The sequence below is a fragment of the Mustela nigripes genome, chromosome 1, assembly GCF_022355385.1.
Source record: "Mustela nigripes isolate SB6536 chromosome 1, MUSNIG.SB6536, whole genome shotgun sequence".
Classification (NCBI taxonomy): Eukaryota; Metazoa; Chordata; class Mammalia; order Carnivora; family Mustelidae; genus Mustela; species Mustela nigripes.
Genome location: NC_081557.1, coordinates 70,414,956 through 70,435,778, shown reverse-complemented (window position 1 = coordinate 70,435,778; position 20,823 = coordinate 70,414,956).

Below are 20,823 nucleotides of genomic sequence, written 5' to 3'. Positions count from 1 at the left end.
CTTACAAAGCTTATAGTCTGATGGATAATTTATGGAAATAATGAATATCCATTTCTGCATCTAGATTTCTTATTTGCAGATTTTTGTGACTTCCTTCACATTGCTACTTTACCATCCCAGGAACTATATGACAGAAATGTCTTCCATATCATGAACTTTAATATGGTCTGTTAATTGTTATGTAATATCAAGCAGATCTAATTAATTAATATATTTGTCTAGAAAATATTCTTACTTTAAAATAAATGTTTGTTTTTTCTTTAATTTTTTTCCTGATATATCTTTTATATTAAAAAACAAAATTTGACCAGATTTCTGTGTTTTATGTGCTAGCACAATGCTAAGCATAAGACATTCAAAATCAAAGAGACAAGGCTCCTATCTAATGACTCTTTTGAAGGAAAGAAGTAAATGAATGGAACCCTTTGTTTTCCAACACTCTTTGAACATGAGTCCCATTAGTATTGGCTTAAGATTATCAACCAAATATAAAATTTCTATAGTAAACTTATGGAAGATCACAGAGTTTTGTTTTAAACACAAAAGAGACATTTTAGAAAAGGGATTAGTAAAGTGTATCAAAATATCATCATAATAGTGAAAAAATGAATTAGAATGAAGTGATTTAAAGAATTAAAGAAAAACTTACTCTCTCTTAGCTATTAAAGAAGACATGTACTGTGCTCAATACAAAAAAAAAAAAAATCTAAAGCCAAAATATGTTTGCCTCTTTGATTTTATTTGTATTTTTATGGATGTCCTGATTTTTAAGGTGATTTTTGCAGAGATGTGTTGGTGCTTGGTGCCAGCTGCTGTTGGTATTTATGTTATATGTCCAAAGATAAAGGATTGTTCTCTCTGCATGATATAGCTATGATTGTTATTGTTGCTGCTTGTTAAGATTTCCTGCTCTGGAATAGCATTGTTAAGAAGAAATAGAAAAATTTGGTGTCTAAAGAATCAATCTTTGGGTGTCCAGGAGATATCTTACATGTATATTTTCTTCCCATACAGGAATTGGTCATTTTCTCTGGAAAAGACCAGGAACAACAATGACCAAATAATGGCTTTAAAGTATTTATAGAGCATGGAAGAATAACAACTGTCTAAAAAGAGGATGCCTCTTTCCTCGAGGTCCTAACAGGAGGATACAGACTTTGAAATACAGCAGGAGGGATTTAGGTTTCCACATGAGGGGAAGTTCGCTGATAGAGATAAAAGACTATCTTTCCTGACTATCCATCTGTCTTGAATAATTAATATGTAATCCTGCTTAGTGAATGACAAATGAATAAATTCATGACATAAGATGTTTTACAAATTGGTATAGATTAGTATGAATCCCTTACCACCATGCAAACCAAGTAATTGCTAATTTTTATTATGAGATTGGAAAAAATCTGGTTAATAAGTCACCTCAAAACATGTACATAGCTCGGCAATAACATTAAGAGACTTTTGTAGAAATTATAATCTAAATTTACTTGGCCACTTACAGATTTCAGTAAGTTCTATTACAACGAGACAAGCTGCCTGCCTGACCTAATGTAGAAAGAAAATAACGTTAAGAAAATACTTTTTGCCTGCAGCCAAAAATCCCAGATTACTGATTATCTGATAATCATAAATTTTGGAGAACTGAAAATGCTTTGTCTCATGGTAAAGTTAGTGCATACAAAAGCCAGGAGGCAAGAAATAGGGCAAAAACTGGATTCAAGGAAGCTTGAAAAGATGTGTCTGATCTGCCAAGCATCTCTCAAATACTTTATTGCCCAGTAGAAGTAATCATTCCATCATCTCAGATGTAGCCTGTGAGTAAGAGCTGATTTGTTATGCTTCATCATCTTAGACTGAGAGACTGGGTAGATCCCTGAGGCCTGCAATTAAAAGATAAATGCTGTAACAGCAGATGCTGTTTCAATAGCCCTTCCTCTATTTTATATCTGTCTTGGTTTCGAGCCTAGGTTATGATCAGAAATTGAATTACCCAGTTATTAACTACAGAAAATCTGAGAAGAAATATATATCCATTAATTGCTCCGTGAAGACATCTATCCCTAGACCTCCAGAGTTGCACCAATTCAAAGTGGGCTAATGTGGTGGAATTTCTATACAGAGAAATATGTCTCTAGCATCACTGAGGCAAGGTCATGGGGAACATGAGAATATGACTCTTCTTTCAGGAGGTGGCTCCTGGAACAAAACGTAGAAGACTGAAGACTAACTCTATTCATGAGGAAATGAGTCCTTGTTACCTCTGTGCAACAAAATTTAGAATATGACATAGAGCATTGTTTTCTTGTATGGTCAGTCTTCAAAATTCATCCCTTATGTGTGGCCCTTCCCATATATAATCAGGGATTCCCTAGTGACAAGCTTTAACTAAAAGAATGCAGTGACATTTCTGAGCCTCAGCTTTACAATGGTGGAGGCCTGGAATTGCCTTCCAGAGAGCCCTGGCCCACCGTGTAAGTATCCCATCTCTTCTGCTGGAAACTATGGAAAGAACAAGTAGGGAGACCGTGTGCCTTGAGAGATCCCCCAACACAAATACACATGAAAAGAAGAGAGTATAGCTGTCTTAGCATACAAGTAACCTCCAAATGATGCCATTCCCAGCTACTGCTGAACTGCAACCACAAGAGAGAAAACATGTGAGACCCAAAGAAACATGAAACAATAAAATGATTGTTTTAAGCCATTAAGTGTTAGTGTGGTTTTGTAAGCAGCAATACATAACTGGGATGGAAGCTGTCATACTCTTGCTTTAAAAAAATTCTAAATAAGTGTTATTGCTGTGGTTAGCCTATCTACTATCCTATAGTATATGGAAGATATTTGAATTAATCATTTAGGCACAGACTATGGACTGTGTGAAGCCACATTTATTTATTCAAGACTGACTGAAATGCTCACCATTTATTGATCCTGGAACTAGAGCTGAGTGCAGCATGTACATATGATTTGAGTTATGGGGAAGATTATTAGTCATTTTTTCATTTTTGTTTTAAATAAAATAGTTTTAATATGTTATAGGGAAGCACACTTGAAATAAAGTGTGTGAGGGAAAAAAGTGCATACTGGGGAAGTGGGGAAAGAGGACTTCTTTGCTTGCTTTTCATAGTAAGATTTCCTTACTTTTTCTGGTAACACAATCTTCCAGTGTGGGGAGCTTGTTGTATATGTCTTGGGAAATACAGGTGTCATCCTAACACTATCATAGGATGCCAAGCTTCTGGGGGATACTATTTATGTAGGAGTTGGTTATCTAAGAGAATGTAAGCCTGAGACTGCCCTCAGCCTCCTTGCCTACCATCTAAGGTGAGTCTGAGAAAAAAAGACCAGAGAGAGAAAAGTGTGTCTTGAAGACAGATGGAGGGAGGGAGGGAGGGAAAGACTGAGGGGAGAGAGAGAGAAAAAGAGAGAAAAAAAAGAAATGATAACATGATTTAAGCACCAACACTGATAATACTTAGCCTTTCCAGGAAAGTGAGGCAACAAATTCTATTTCTTCTTTCTTTATTATTGCTATTATAATTATTGTTATGATTTGCTTTTGAGTTGTGTTTCTGTCATTTGTCACTGAAGGAGTATGACTAATGTCATTCCCACAAATTTTTACCATAACTTTACCATTCTTATAGAATCATTTATAATTTTTATGCTAAACAAGTAAAGTACAAACAATGTGAACCTTCTTTTCCTGGAAAAGTACTAAAGAAGCTTATATTCTGTGATGTTGCCCAATGTTATAATGACATGTATAAATCCTCCCCAACAGAATTTTGCACAATATTTTTCCCCCTGAAATATGTCTCAGGGAAGGTCTGACTCTCTGGTGTGTGTTTCATAGTTGCCCAGTTTCAGGTAGGGTGTCTAGAGGCATGTGTATCACGAGAGCATTACCAGCCCAAGCATAGGGACATGTTTGGTTTGAAACAGGAAGTCATGTGAGGTAGCCTAGGCTGAAAATCTTTGGAAGCAAGAAAAGTGCTTCTAAGTGCTTCCTTCACTTCCTTCCTTTGGAAGGAAGCAAAGCAAGTGAAATCGTTGGGAGCAAGGGAAAAAAAAAGAGTAGTCAAAGCTTTTCCCAAAGGCTAGGGCATTTAGGCTAAAGTGAGGACTTGTGGCCTGAAGTTGCAGTCGGGTGGTGAGCAAGACTTTCAAAGCTGGAGAGCAAAACCTAGTCAGAAAATAAAAGGGGGTAAATCACCACAATAGAGTCAGTAGATGTAAGAGTCCTACGGAAAGGAATTTTGCTAGACACGTGCTTTTATTTCTGTGTGTGTGTGTGTGTATTTGTGTGTGTACATGCACATCTGTGTGACACAGCTTGAAGGGAGACATCATAAAGATGCTTACAATGAAAAGTAGAATCTCAATGGCCTTATTAATATCTGAACCCTTTGACTTTACTTTTTTTTAAATTTTTTATTTATTTGACAGAGAGAGACCACAAATAGGCAGAGAGGCAGGCAGAGGCGGGGCGGGGGGGAGCAGGCTCCCTGCCGAGCAGAGAGCCCGATGTGGGGCCCAATCCCAAGACCCTGGGATCATGACCCTAGCCGAAGGCAGAGGCTTAACCCACTGAGCCACCTGGGCGCCCCAACTTTACTTTTAAAACAAGTATTCTCTAACATGTGCTCCATGGAACACTATTCTCATATCATGTACCTGATGACACATAAGACCTGGAAAGAACACACATTACAGGGTTCCCTTAGCAATCCCCAGTGAATATACGACAGCAAAGAGATGAGAAGTTCTGCACTAAGGAGACCATTTAACATATGTTAATCTGAGATTATTCAACTCATTCAGCAGATACTAAAATCTCAGAAAATTGTGGGGCACTTGGCTGGCCCAGTCAGTAGAATGTGTGACTCTTGATTTGGGGTTGTGAGTTCAAGCCCCACATGCTTAAAAATAAAACCTTAAAATTAAATACATAAATTAAATAATCTCAGAGAATCAGTCCATTATCATCTACTCTGGGAAAAGATTAGCCTGCTGAATGCTTTTCATGAAATTGCCATGTTTTTAAACATGGAATTGTGTTTCTATGGCTTACTCCAAATTATCTTTACAGCCTTTTCATCTACTCTATACTGCAGAAAAATACTGGTCCAGCCCCAGGGAGCCTCTCTCAAATCCTGTGTGGGATATGACACCTTTTATGCCACCATGCCTTTCTTTTGGCCAACAATAGCCTCAACAATCCTTTAACTGAGCCAAATCCTACTTTTAAAATGTGATGTTTCTTCCTCTATATTTTCAAAGAAGTATTTGGTTGTCTTTGAAGCACTCATTTGACCTAACATTAGAGTTATTTGTTAAGTTACAAAATCTTCATAGGCAGGTTTACAGTTAACTTATTCCCTTAGAGCTTGACGTTCAACAAAATAATGAATATAGAGGGAAGCCCATGAGTTGTTGAAATAAATTGATTCATACTAAGTCGTATTTAGCTGTTTACAGCATTGGACAGTGATGATGTAAGAAAGAAATTAGGTGTGGTAAAGATGTACTAATGTGCTGCTGTATCCAGGCATAGAAGCCTTTTATTATTTCATATGAGATAAAAATACAATGCTATGGATTCCTCAAGGTTAATCAAGTTGGCTCACTGCTATTCCCTTGAGGTAATCTGGCATCATCTCTTCATACTGCACTTTTTTCCAAACCAGAAAAGCTGAAAATGACACTTTCTATGTGTTTAAATATCAGAAATTCTCCAGTGCACTCTCTGGCTCTTAAATTCTTCATTCCATATTGCTCTTCTAAAAATAATGAGGCACCTGGGCCTCCTATATAACTCATTCCTTCCATCCTTTAATAAAAACATCTTCCTTCAAAATTAATGGAGAACCTCATATTGATTTGTATGCAAAAATCCAATGGGAATTATTATGCCTCTACCCGAAGAGAGACATTGTCATAGAGAGGTGGCACAGGAGGGAAAAAAAAAAAAAAAATCCCTCGGGCTTCTGGAGGCAGATAGTTCTGACTGGAACTGATGCTCCTCTGCTTGCCAGCTGTGTAATGCTGGTGTACTCACTCAACTCTCTAAGCTGCTTTCCTTATTCATGGAATGAGAACAGTAACACCTATTTTATGATACTGTTATACAAATTAACTGAAGAATCATATATAAGGTGTCTTACATCTAGTTTACCTTATACCAGAAATTTTCCATATATGGAAACTTGATTTCTTGATCCTGTAGGACACAAACCTACAACATATAACGCCTAGATGTATGTGTACGTATCAGAAATTTCTTTGTTCTGTATGTAATATTTTATGGAGAATCTGCCTGTAGTATGCCAGTCACCATGGATACAAAAATGAATATTTTTCCTATTGTTAAGGATGGGAAAACAAATATGCATAATCTGATAATTATCAAATTATCAAAAATAGTTAAGAGTTAATGATAATAGAAGTAATGATAGAGCTATTTTGAGTAATGTGAGAAAACAAAGAACTGGTAACTGTTGGGGTCAGAGGGGTAATTAGCAGTGCTCTTCTCCACTTGCCTTTTCAATGAATGAAGAAGTAAATAAGGAAGAAAATAAATTGAAATTTTAAAAACCCCTTCTGAGGGCACCTGGGTGTCTCAGTCAGTGGGGCATCTGATTTCAGCTCAGGTCATGATTCCAGGGTCCTGGGGTCAAGCCCCAAGTCCGGTTCCTGGTTTGGTGGGAGGCCTGCTTCTTCCTCTCCCTCTGTGTGATACTCTCCCGTTTGTGCTCTCTCTCTCTGTCTGTCAAGTAAATAAATCAAATCTTTAAAAAAATAAAAAATAAATAAAAATCCCTTTTGGTATTAATAAAAATGTGTGGTTGTGGTGGATTTACCAAACTTAATCCTACATTTGGCAGAATTACTTATTCGTAAAAGCTGTTGTCATCTCTATGATAGGGACCTTAATACTCTGCTTATAAAATAGCCCAGAACAGTGATTACAAGCTTATAGCTGACAGGTTCTATCCCAGAAAAGGAAGGAAAATATGGGCTTTTCTCATCCTTTCCAAATTCTACCAAGCAAGTATGTCTCTTATTTTCCTGGAATGGAAAAAGTAGAGAGAAAAAAGACGCTAAAATAACTCACTGGAGTTCTCTCCACATTAAAGTGGAAAAGAAGAATTTTCTCCATAAAAGTACTAAATCTACTTTTGGAAAGATGACCATGTGTCTGTGTGTGATAGCACTCTCCTGGTTTACACCTGTTTTCCCAGTATAATTCATTGTGTTTCTTTTTACTCTCAAAAGAGGTCAAGTTTGTTTTAGTAAATAACTTGTTTGACAAATTATAGGATCATAACATCAGGGCATAAGGCATTCTCATGCTTGAAAAAGAATAGAGCTATAAAAGCTAAGAAGGAATCAGGTTACAGGGAAGAGGAAATGAAGAAGGGTTGGGGAGAGAAAGGTATAAACCTCAGTAAAGCATAGAGAAAAGTATCTGGACCAAGAAACAGTTTGTTGTGTGCCAAAATAATACCAACATATATGCGGCTGGAGCCTCAAATGTAAGGCGGAAATGGTAAGAGGCTGAATTCAAGTTCCTATTGCTGGGGAGAATTAGGGTAGGATCATTTGCTACATTATGTATTTTTATGGCATAGTTTAAAATATCATTAATTTTCATTCAGTATGACTCCACTGTCTAGCTCTTAAGGGCCTCTACAAAAAGCTGGGTAAAGATGGATATAGCATAACCATTTTCCTCTATCATATCCCATATATTTTATGTATATAATATAACACACACACACACACACACACACACACACACACATAGCTTGCTTCTGGATAAACTGAAGAAATATTTAAGAGTCTTAAAACATACTGCCAGGGGCGCCTGGGTGGCTCAGTGGGTTAAACCACTGCCTTCGGCTCAGGTCATGATCTCGGGGTCCTGGGATCGAGTCCCGCATCGGGCTCTCTGCTCAGCAGGGAGCCTGCTTCCCTCTCTCTCTCTGCCTGCCTCTCCATCTACTTGTGATTTCTCTCTGTCAAATAAATAAATAAAATCTTTAAAAAAAAAAAAAAAAAAAAAAACATACTGCCAAATACTAAGCACTGCTTGAAGGATTTTTTTTCCTGGAACCATTTTAAAATGCATAATGTATTTCAACATGATATACTCAACTGAGTTTATTCAAAATAATGGAATATTATTTTCTCATAGGAAGAAACACCAAGACACTCAAGCACATGCATTTACATTTAAAAGCAAATTCTCAAGTGTTTAGATAATTTCAGATACTTATTTTTGGCATGTTTGTGAGTTGAATCATAAAATTCAGTGATGCTTTTCTATGCTTAATTGTGAAAGAAATGTTCATGAAATTCAGAAAACTGAAAAAAAAATTATAATCCTTATCTCTAGACAAAATGATATTTTTAAACCAAATTTCACCTTCCACATTTACCAAGTAGTAATAATAGTAGTAAATTCCACCATAACAATAATTAATAGTTTACCAGCTGGAAATGGGAGGGTATTACTTACTTTCAGATCATTCCACCTTGTGTCAATTTATATTCATAGAGTTCCTACCAATCTAGTAAACATTTTATGATTCATAATGGCCCTATGCCCTAAGTTTACACTTGAGGAATTTGAGATTCAAAAATGGATACTATTTAACCAAAATTATGTCACCAAAAATTAACAGAGCTTAATTTTAAATCTATGTCTATTTACTGCAAAACCCGATGGCCTTTGACTATATCACATTGTCTCTTTTGCATCACCATGTTTTTTTACTGATTCAAGAATTGGAACAATTACAGTGTCTCACTTAACCACTATCTAAGCTTTTGCTGTTTTTAATGTATTCAACTCACAGGACAATCACATCAGTCAGAAGAGATCAAGTGATGATTTAATGACAATCGCATCAAAATTAGTCATCCACCTGTGAAAAGGAAGTAAAGGACAACTCTATGTTCTCAACGAACTTTCTACCCCCCCCCCATTATTTTTAAGCTCCTGTACAGAGAGAAATAAAAAGAAGTGTTTCCACTGTTTATTTCCTAACTCTCTTAAATCATTGTCTTTTTTTGTCTTCCAGTGTCTGTACCATATATTACTTTCATCACTAAATCATTACTTAGAGGAGTACAGAATCCTTTCTCTTTGCTCCTCATTCCTTTTCATTTTTGCCTTATTTTAGCCAATAGATCTTTTGATTGAGAAGAAGAAAAAAAATTATTTCAAATTTAAATTGTCCTGTGGCCCTTCTGAGACTGCTCTAAACTTCAATGTAATCCATTCATAGTTTGTCATTATATTCTTTAAAAGATCTTTTCCATTTGAAAAGGTTTTGTATGAACCAAAGGAAAAAAGTTCTTAAAAGAAAAAAAAGTTCTTATGAGCCAGTCAAGAAATATTTGTACACTTGGACAGAGACAATATCTATACATTATGTGCAGCAACAATTTAGAAAGCACCCAATGTTCATTTTAAGACCTGCCTCTTAGACCAGAACAAATAAATTTAAGGGTCTATAACCCTTGAACGATAGGAAAGGAATTCTAAGATTTTTATGTTTTTGTAGTCTGTGAGTTATTGTATCTGAATATACCATATTGAAATGTTAGAGGATGAAAAACATGATTTAAGACTAATATACGTAGGTCATTGTGATTTTTGTTTAGTTCTTTTGTCCATGGTAGAGAATAAACCCTACAGGGAATTTTTCAATGTTTCCCACCTTTATTTTTTTTTTTTAAAGATTTTATTTATTTATTTGACAGACAGAGATCACAAGTAGGCAGAGAGGCAGGCAGAGAGAGAAGGGGAAGCAGACTCCCCGCTGAGCAGAGAGCCCAACGTGGGGCTCCATTCCAGGACCCTGGGATCATGACCTGAGCTGAAGGCAGAGGCTTTAACTCACTGAGCCACCCAGGTGCCCCTGTTTCCCACCTTTAAACCAAAATGTCTGTTACATTTTTAACCTTGTTCCCTGCTGCGATATTTTAATCTAGACTATTGCTTCTTCCCAGTGTCTCTCATTCAAAAATTTCTAGAAAAGCAAATCTGTAGCTAACTCTGTCAATGACTTCTTTAAAACCTTTACATTTCAATAGTAAAATTATTTCTGTCTTTGTAGAAGGCCAATTTGGCAAAAATCTAACCATTTTTCAAGGCTCGACTTTGAACCACCTCTTCTTATTCCTAATAGTTTTGGGATGAAAACCTGAACACAGGACTCAGAGTTCCCCTGATGATTAAAAGATTAACTCCTAGTTTTAACCTGGTAAAGTCCAACATGACCCTTAAAAACTGTAGCAAAATCTATGCTCTGGCCATGTAGAGTCAAGTCCAAAATATGGACCATGGCTAATAACATTTGGCTAGGAATTTCATTGCACTTTATAAGTAACAGAAATCTGTCAAAGTTATCAAAACCTTGAAAGCTTATTTTCTAAAACCGGTGTATCCATTTTTACTCCTGTATCCCTTGGACTTCAGTCACCCATGAAATTACATGCCCATAAATGCAAGAAAACATAACAAATAAAATAAGTGTCAATTTCTGTATTTCAAGTGGAGTCATATAGAAAAATGGGTGGATAAGGACAAGGGCTACTGCCAAATACCAGAAAATATTTTCTTGTTGAGGGAATGGGGAAGAGCTGGAAGGAAGGAAGGAAGAAATCATTGAAGTGCCTATGGCTGGAAAAGGAATCTAAAGCCTCCCTAACACTGTGATGCCCTCCTACAAAATCCCAGGGTGAGAAGGGATGATTCAGTCTCCTAACTTTATGAGGCACTAAGAGAAAAGTGAAGCCCCAGGCCTCATGTTAGTATCCCAGTGAGGCAGAAAGACACCAGAGATGGCTCTGTGATATATCTGGGCAATTTCCCCATGTCTTCGTATGGAATGAAAATAGCATTACTCATGAGCATGTGCAAATGAAGCAGAATTTTGAAGATATCTACACAGAAATACTGCTTTTATTGTGAGCCCAGGAAAAGAAAAAGGGGGGGTAGAATTCTTAGCAGTCAATGAAGATACTGAATGAAGACCCAGATACTGTCCCCCCACACAGATAGATCAACATAATACAAACATCCCTGAATGTATACACACGCCTGAGAACTGAGTTTTTTGCTTTTTTTAACCACCCACAGAATGGAGATCTTAAGCAAGATAAGTTATAAAAAATAAGGTAATTAATATTTGTTTTGTTATATATAGAAAGTGTTTCTGCTTCACATTTATATCGACGATAAAGTACTCACCAATAATTATATTAATCATGACAATCCTCTTTTTTACCAATTTGAGTAATAACAAAAGTAGAAGGTATTTATTGTGCATTTACTATTACCTAGTCATTATATTAACCATTTTAATTTTATTTATCTAATATAACCCTCACCAAAGTGTATTGAGGGAGGTATTATTATAATTTCCAGTTTGCTGATGAAGATGATGAGGCTTAGAGAAGGTTAATGTATCCGAACAGGTTAGCATGCTAGAGAAGTTTTGTACATCAGAGTGGATTAGTACATCAGACAAGATGAGTACAACAAAGAGGTTTAGCATACAAGAGAGGTTAGTAAACCAGAGAGGGTTAGTAAATTAAGGTTATAGAGATAATAAGATAATAAGATAAGATAATAAGGTAATAAGAGCTCAAATTCACTTTATTTTTGCATTCAAAATCAAAGTCTTTAACCAATGTATGGTACCAATTTAATGCAGAGAGGAGACACTTCCTATAAATTTTCTAGTCACATAAAACTCTCGCCTTATCCTTCAGAGAACACAACTGTGTGGAGTAAATCTTTCTCAAGAGAACACAATTTGAAGCTTTACCATCTTCCCTTCCACATTTACATGTAAACCACACAGACATCACATTCTTGTCATTGACATGATAGCTAAAGAAAGTCTACCTCATTCTTTGAGGCATTTTTATTTACTCTCTAGAATAATTACATTAGGGGCAAGATTTTATATCTATGTGTTTCTTCTCCCTGAATGTTCTTCAGTGCCTGGTATGATATTAGAAATTTTACATTTTCTCAGGTAATTTTAATAATCATTCTGTTTGTTCGATCAGAGAGGCATTTTATTTTTAAAAAATCTTAATACATGTACATTTCTATCACAGTCACTTTCTAGCCTAGTTGTTTGAGTAGGAATTTAGGGACTACTCCTCATATTAATTGAATTGGGTAAAGATGGATATTTAGCCAAAAAAAAAGTGATTGATAAGATTACTTATAAGAGAAGGAGTGCAAGATTTGGAGAAAAGTAGAGATTTCCGTGTAGAGCATATGAAGCAGAGAGATAATTTGGAAATGTTCAATACTCTGGGAGAAACTCAGCTGTAAATCTCCAGGAAGAGATCAAACCTAGAGTCACATACAGAAAGGAAGAAATAAGCAGATGGTCAGAGCCCAAAGCAAAGAAAAAAAAATTTTTTTTTGACACTTACAGAATGTGGTGACAGGAAGATTAAGAAACTGTAAGGTCTCCAAAAAAACTGCCTAATTTATTCTTTGTCTCTTGTTTCTGGTCATTTCTCCTACCAGTATTCTTGATCCACTTTTCTCCCAACACCTTTAAAAACTGATTCTTCTATTTCATCCATTCAGAAAACTCTATCAAGCCAATAATAGTCATATCAACTGTATGGTGGAGCAAAAGGCAAAAATTATATGAGCACCAAGGTATTAGAAAGAAATTAGATAAATCCTAATTTTTTAAAAATATACCAAACTAGACTTATAGCACATTTTGTGAAGTTAGGGAAGAGAAAAGCTTAAACATTCTTGTGTTTTAGAAAATACCTATCCATATAAGGCCTTTCCTTCCTTATGTTTTGGTTAGGAAAGAGTTACTCGAGAAACAGCTACATCAAATGGTAATCTAAATGAAAGATTAAGCATTTCCTTTCTGCTTCTCATCCTACTGAACTGACAGTTCTTAAACTCAGATGTCTGGATGGTTTAGGCTTTAATGCTCAGAGTAAAATATCATTTGTCATATCACTAAACTTGACAAACTTGCAAACTGAGATTATTCCCATCACTGTACTTCTTTTTTTTTTTTTCCAGGTTTCTGTCTCTAATGAAGCAATACAAGTTGGCTTAACCATGAATTAGCAAAGGTGCCATTAACAATAGAGTTCAATTAATGCGAAAATTTTCAATTTGCCTCATGCCTAAAACTATAATGATTCCTTCTTAAATATTAATAATGTTAGGTGCTATTGTAATAGCTGCTATAGAAACTCAAAGGGAGGTATTAGCTATTATTAGTTTAAATTACAACATTAAAGAAATTTGGGGGTTCAAATTAAAATCCTTCACTATACATCTGAGAAGAAAAATCTAAAACTCTAAAAAGGGAACTGCAGAAGTTGGAACTGAGATGAGTAGAGGGAAGAAAAGTTTTTTCTAAATATTATCTATTTTAACCTCTCCATTTAAAGAGAAAGCCTAAGAGCGTAACTTATTCCATCCCTCAGAAATGTTTAATTATTCATATAGAACAAAGAAACAGCATCCTAGGTACAATTAGACACCTGGTGGAGCCCTGCCCTAGAAAGAAACTTTTGTCTTCTATATCTTTTAGAAGCCCTATGAAAAATATAACCATATCTTCTCCCAGGCCTGTAAGGAGTAGAGGCACTATAGGTATTTTTGGACAAAATTAGACCTTCTTAATTAGTATTGACATATAGGGGCATCTGGGTGGCTCAGTGGGTTAAAACCTCTGCTTTCAGCTCAGGTCGTGATCCCGGGGTCCTGGGATCGAACCCCATGTTGGGCTCTCTGCTCCATAGAAAGCCTGCTTTCTCCCCAATCTCTCTCTCTCTCTCTGCCTACCTCTCTGCCTATTTGTGATTTCTCTCTCTGTCAAATAAATAAAATCTTAAAAAAAAAAAAAGCATTGACATATAAATAAAATAGTGGCCTATGCCTTTTATGTATTTTCTTCTTTCAAGCTCACTATCTTTAAATACTGATTATTCCACTTTCTTCCAAATAAGACTGAGACAAGATCTGGTTGAAAACTTCTGGTAGTATAGCCACCAAAATATTATAAAAATCACAAGGAAAGATGAGAATTTGATTGTCTTTCTGCCGAATAAAAAAAAATAGCCCCAAAGCCACCAAAATATCAAGGAAAGTATCCTGGAACATAATCGCTATATGATTCTCTAATCTGATGAAGATCATTCATTTACTTTCTGCTAAAGCTGTTCCTTCCATTTAGAGTTCTCTATATACCTTTCTTGTCTTCCTAAACCTCAGATACCACCCCAAACCAAGTTCATGCTACTTCACCTTGGAAAGTACTAATTCAACTATTCTAACTTCAAAAGGGCTATCTTTCCTCTTTCTGCACTATTGTCAGAAACTACAGGTTTGTGGTTTTCTTTGTTTACATTTTTTCCCAGAAAAACACAAGTACTTGGAGGGCAATTAACATATCAGTGTCATCATTATGTTCTCCACAGCTCTGACTAATGGCACAATCTATAGACACCTAATCCAGCTATGCACTGGACTCCCAATCTTGAACTCCTCTGTTACCAACTTCATGATATTGAGCATATCAATAGTATCAAAGTATTATTTGCTTCAATGTCTTATTATAAGGACTATCAAGGATCTTGCATGTGAAGTATTTAATACACACCTAACATACAATAAGAGCCTAGTGAATGTTAGAGGGTATATGAGTCATTCATTATTAAGGAAAGCATAGATGTGTCCATTTGCACAATTCCAGGGTGCGCTATTCACATTGCAGTGTATGTGAATAGAAGGCTGAAACTCTACCTTCATTCTGTTTCTCATACAGGCAGAGTATATTTACTATTTCCTTTTAGTGCTATTGTTTGGACTTGTGATAAGCTTTAAGAGTACAATAATGGAAAAGACACAATTCCACTGCCCTCCTGTAAGTTGCCATCTATTAAAAAAAGGAAATTCACTGTATTACCATGAACATGGTAGTTGTTAGGTTCACCCAGCATTTAGTGTAGGAATTGAGTTCTCTATCCTGCAATTACTTTGAGACATTTCTTTGCTGCCAACTACCAAGTTCAAAGTTTCGATAGTATGTGTCAGACAGACACGATCTGCCAGCATGTCTCATTCTTCCCAACTGATTAATCTTTAAAGATAAAATGAACATGTAAAGCTACGGGATTCTCCAAGTCCAAAAGTGAACATAGCTCCAAAAAGGTAAAGCAGACTTTTTTTCTTTTTTTTCTTCAAAACACTTTCTTTCAGCTTTGACTTATAAGTTGAGAGATGCCTGGGGCTAAACTTTGACTGAAAAGTCATTTCTGATTTAGTAGCTTTTTTTTTAACTTTTTCCTCCTTTGATCTATACCATCTCCTTTTTGTTGATACTTTATCTCCAAGTAATAAATTTCTTCAGTCTGAGATAGATACCTCAGGTATTATAACCAGTAACAGATTGCTGGTAGAGGATCCTTTTGTGTAGATACAAATGGCCAAATAGTACACAAAATAACCATACACATCACACAGCAAACCATGAGCACATTTCTTTGAGATTATCACTGTGATCTTAGTTATATCAAAACATCAACAATTTTGCCCAATTGAATATTTAATAGACATATCATCATTGATCTCTTGTACTCAACAGTCAGAAACTACTAAGGCAAATGAGTAGGTGGGCAACTATTAATTACATATCATGAGTAGTAGGTTAATTATAAATGCATCTGAATCTCTTATTCAAGAGGGATACTGGAAGCTCTGTAAAACCAGAATAAGACAGTTCTCCATGTTCCAGACCATGTCTTTCAAGTCTGATCTTGCTTTAGCAGAAATAAAACAGAGGTGCAATAATTCCATGTCATCTGGGAGAGATCCTCTCTCCTGCTCCTCTCTAATACCCTAGCCTGTCCATCATGTCATTTGTTTAGAGACCATTAGCATTAACGGTATTGTGTTTATCCCCCTATTTTCATTAGTCATCTTTAAAAAATAATTTCCCAAATTATGTCCACACCCACATTCTGGTCCTGATGTAAGTTATTATATTACCTTTTCTTTTTTTAACCAATCTCCCACTATTCTCCACTTCTTAATTTTTTTTTTTTTACTATCTTATGGAACTTGTTGTCTTTCATCAGAAACATTCTCTATATCTTTAATCTCTTAATGTTTCCTTTTTCTTTGTCTTCTAACAGAAATCTGGTTCTCCCAGAAGCCTTTTCTTTCTTGTAAGCCTTCTCAAGTGGAAGTTAGCTATACTCTTGTTTTTAGATGGTAAACAGGTATGTTCCATGGTCTTCATTGCCTGTTTTATACCATTCTTACGCCATTCTTCTATAAACCACACATTTTGAATCTTATGTGGGGGGATTCACGGTGCCTGGATAGATAAAATCTGACTTGTATATGCCTCCTTGGGTGAGACTAATTGAAAAGCCAAGGAAGAGTGTCAGGAATGTTGGGCCTCCTTTGAAGTTTCTTGGCTGAAAGCAGCTGGATTCTTACTGTGGCTCATGGTTCACATCTAGGGAGTAAATGTTTAAAAGACAGACACCTACAGTGGTCACGTACTTTGTGAACTCTGTGTCTTGCAGGCACATCACAAGCTCTGCTGCTCTTATGTGCTGCTCCATATGTTATTGTCCTAATCATTAAAGCTATACATTCCTTCTTGCTTTTCTCTTGGACATGGCATATTGGTAAAACTCACCATAAAAGTGGAGACAGAACATGGCTTGAGACTTTTGCCACTAGAGGGTCTGGTCCTCTTGACCCTTCCTTTCTCCTGCTGTGGTGTCTTGAGTGATCTTTTTATTCACTATCTCAGGGTTTGCTGGCCAAACCCAACACTTACACTGTTTTAGGACCATGACACTCAATACTCCTCTTTACTACACTTATCTGTAACTTCTAATTCTCATCATCTTGTGTCTAGCAGTTTTTATATCTTACCACTTCCATTTTTAAACTTTAATTCATCTCTTCTCCCCTAGTTAAGGCCACTGCCCCCATAATCTTCCCTCATTCTCATGTACCACCAGCTTCTCTCTCTGTTGGAGCAATTCATTTTCACACAAGCATACTATAATTTATGATCCTCTCTCCCACACCTCCCCCCCCCAAAAAAAAACTCTTTCAATTTGATTTTTCCTCCAACATACTCTACATTTTTGTGACTCCATACCACAAAGGTCTTTGAAAGATCTGTCTATACTGATTTTCTTCCAATTTGCCCCTCTTGCTTTTTCTTCAACTCATTTAATTTAGACATTTCCCTTCTACTGTTCCACTGGAACTTCTATTATTCAAGGTCACCACTGATCTCTGAGTTGTGTATTTCAACAATTAAATCTCAGTTTTCATTTTGTTTGACCCATCAGTAGCATTTGACACCATTGATCACTCCTTCTCATGATGGAGGGAAAAAAATTTGTCTTCTATCAGTTTCCCAAATTTGACACTCTCCTGGTTTTCTTTCCTATCTGACACGTTCTTTCTTATCACCTCTTTTTTTCTTTTTTTCTCACCTCCCTTATTTTTAGGTTCGGAATGCTCCATGTCTCAGTTCTTGGGCAATTTCTCTTCTTTTTTTTTTTTTTTTTTTTTTAAAGATTTTTTTTTTTTTTGACAGAGAGAGATCACAAGCAGGCAGAGAGGCAGGCAGAGAGAGAGGAGGAAGCAGGCTCCCTGCTGAGCAGAGAGCCCGATGCGGGCCTCGATCCCAGGACCCTGAGATCATGACCTGAGCCGAAGGCAGCGGCTTAACCCACTGAGCCACCCAGGCGCCCGCAATTTCTCTTCTTTATACTATTTCCTTGTTGACCTTGTTCAATCTTATGATTTTGAATGCCATCTAGTGATGCTATTTCCCAAATGTATAAATTCAGGTCAGAGCTCTCCCTGAACCCCAAACTTATAAACAAAATGTACAAGTAAATCTTCATTTTTATGAGTAGATCTTCACATGGCAACTTAACACATTTAAAATAATATTGCCAATCTCCACCTCAAAATTGCTTCCCTATCTATATAAATAGAAACACCATCATTCTGGATATTCTGTCAAAAACCATTTTTCTTTCATATCCATCAACATCCCTATTCCAGATACATTCAGAATCTGACCATAGGTCACCATTATTATCTCACAGATTTATGACATTGTTATCTCTCATCTGGATTAATTGAATAACCTCCTAACATCTCCCTGCTCCTGTTCTTGTCCCCCACAATTTCTTTTCTTTTTTTTTTAAGATTTTATTTATTTATTTGACAGAGAAATAGAGAGTACAAGTAGGCAGAGCAGCAGGCAGAGTGGGAGAAGTAGGCTCCCTGCTGAGCAAGGAGACTGATGCAGGTTGCTGGGCTGGATCCCAGGACCCTGAGGATCATGACCTGAGCTGAAGGCAGGCCCTTAACCGACTAAGCCACCCAGGTGCCCCTATTTTCAACATAAGAGCATAGTTTTCCATGTCACTCAAAATAAAAGCAAATCCTTTACAACAGCTTTCCACATTCTACAGGAGCTGTCAGTCCCCTCATTCTCAAATCTCATTTCTTCCTATTTCCCCTACTAATATTCACTCTGCTCCAGCCACATTGTTCTTGCTACACCTCAGATATGCTAGACCCACTCCTGCCCCAAGGCACTGCATGCTTTTCTCTGTCCCCCCAACCTCTTGTCAAGGAAACTACCTAAAAACACCATATTTGAAATTTTAGGCTTCACTCTTTTCCTTCCTTTTCCTTCCAATGTTCTTCTCCATATTGCTTTGAGCCATCCCACATACCTTATATTTCAATCATTTATTTTATATTAATAAATATGCACCCTCTTTCTTTCCTCTCCTCAAAGACTCTACCAGAATATAAGCCCTTTGGAAATAGAGATTTGAATCTCTAGTGCTAGGTATAGTGCTGGATATGCAGTAGGTGCTCAATTAATTTGTACTGAATAAATGAATATGAATCAATAGAATATGAAGGAATCTAGAATCAGCACCTCAGCTTTCTTCTCCTTCAGACATTCAGAGATTTTATCTTTATCTTTCCTCTCTGTCTCTTATAAGCAATTCCCTATTTCTTGAAACATTTTCTACCAATCATTAAAACCTCATTAAGAAATTAGTTCCTAAGTTTTCTTTTCCATGACAAATGTCTAATATTACCTATGAATTTCAAGAATTTGTGCCATCTTAAGGATGTCAGGTGATGGAAGAATGATGGTGCCTCTTTTCTGACTGAATTTACAGTCTTACCTACACTCTATTTGAATCATCTCTTCCTCTGTGCACTTGGTAACATTGGTAACATATAGCATAACTGAGAAAAAAATGAGTGAGTGGATCATATTTAAACCCAGTTATGTAGGCACAGCTTTTGCTATCTCTGGATAAGACTGACTAGGCTTACAGCAAGCTATTACCCGCTCGGCTGATTTAGTCCTCTCATTCAGCCACATAAAAATGCCACCTGCTACTCACTTGATTGGAGATGGAATGATGTGAGCATCTACTAAAGAAGACAGAAAAATAACACAGCATTTGTGATTCATGTGTTAAAATTAATTTTCTTTCTCCATCCGTCCCTCTTTCCATCTTTCTCTGTCAGATCTATTTCACAACAGGCCATGTTACCCCAATACTAAGCCCATTACATTATTGCATTTTCACTTTCATTCTGGCCTATTTGTTCTCCAAATATATCTATCTATTCAATTGGCTATTTTATGAAAAGATTATTGATAGCTAAGTCCACATTAGAGATTTCCAGTGAGATGCAGCATATTCCCTCAGCAATCTAAAGAAAAGATTTATAATGTCAATGTAGAATATCATTCAGATACCTTGGCCCATTAAGTTGCAATTGATGCTTAACTAATGTGCTTTCTCCTGAAGTGCCTATCTTTCCACGGCAATAGATAGCAATATGCCAGGAGACAGAGATGTGATGGGTGAGAGTTCAGTTTAAGATTGCTATCTAGGAGAGAGGCTAACTAGAGTTCAAAGGGAATTTTATATTCATATACAGTCATATCTGAGGAAGTAGCCTTTCTTTAATCAGATTAAAATTCTTATCTATCAAGACTAAATCTCATATGTTTACTGTTATTTTTAACTAAACTAGAGAAACAGGAAAATAGGATCTGGATTTATGAAACTGTGAATTAGTTACCTAGAAATAGAAAAAACTCATCACATATGCTTTATATTTACAAATTGAATTAAAACAACAACAACAACAAAAATCTTTGCAGTTTTGGTTTATTCTTTAAGTACCTATGTCTTCAGTTTTCAGAGATAACACTATTGATTGGTCTATGCTTAAACCATTTTGTTTTTTTTTTTTTTAATTTTTCATTTATTTATTTGACAGAGATCACAAATAGGCAGAGAGGCAGGCATGGGGTGGGGAGTAGGCTCCCTGCTGAGCAGAGATTCCCAGGACCCTGAGATCTGACCAGAGCCGAAGGCAGAGGCTTAAACCTCTGGTGTCAGAGCCACCCAGGTGTCCCTTAAACCATTTTCTTAAATAAGAGACTCAGATTTTCATAAAATACTTGCCAGGTATTCCCATATTAATGCCTAGACAATACTGTAAATTTAGCACCTTATTAACTCAACTGGTTCTCTGCCCCAGGCTACTTCTTCCTCTTTCTTTTGGAGAAAAAGAATGGCATAATGATCAACAACCAGAATCAGGATATAAGAACAGAGGAGTTTGGGTCCCAGCTGTGATACTAACCAATTCATTTACTCTGGTTGGGCAAACTCCTTAACCTCCCTGATCCTTAGCTTTTTATC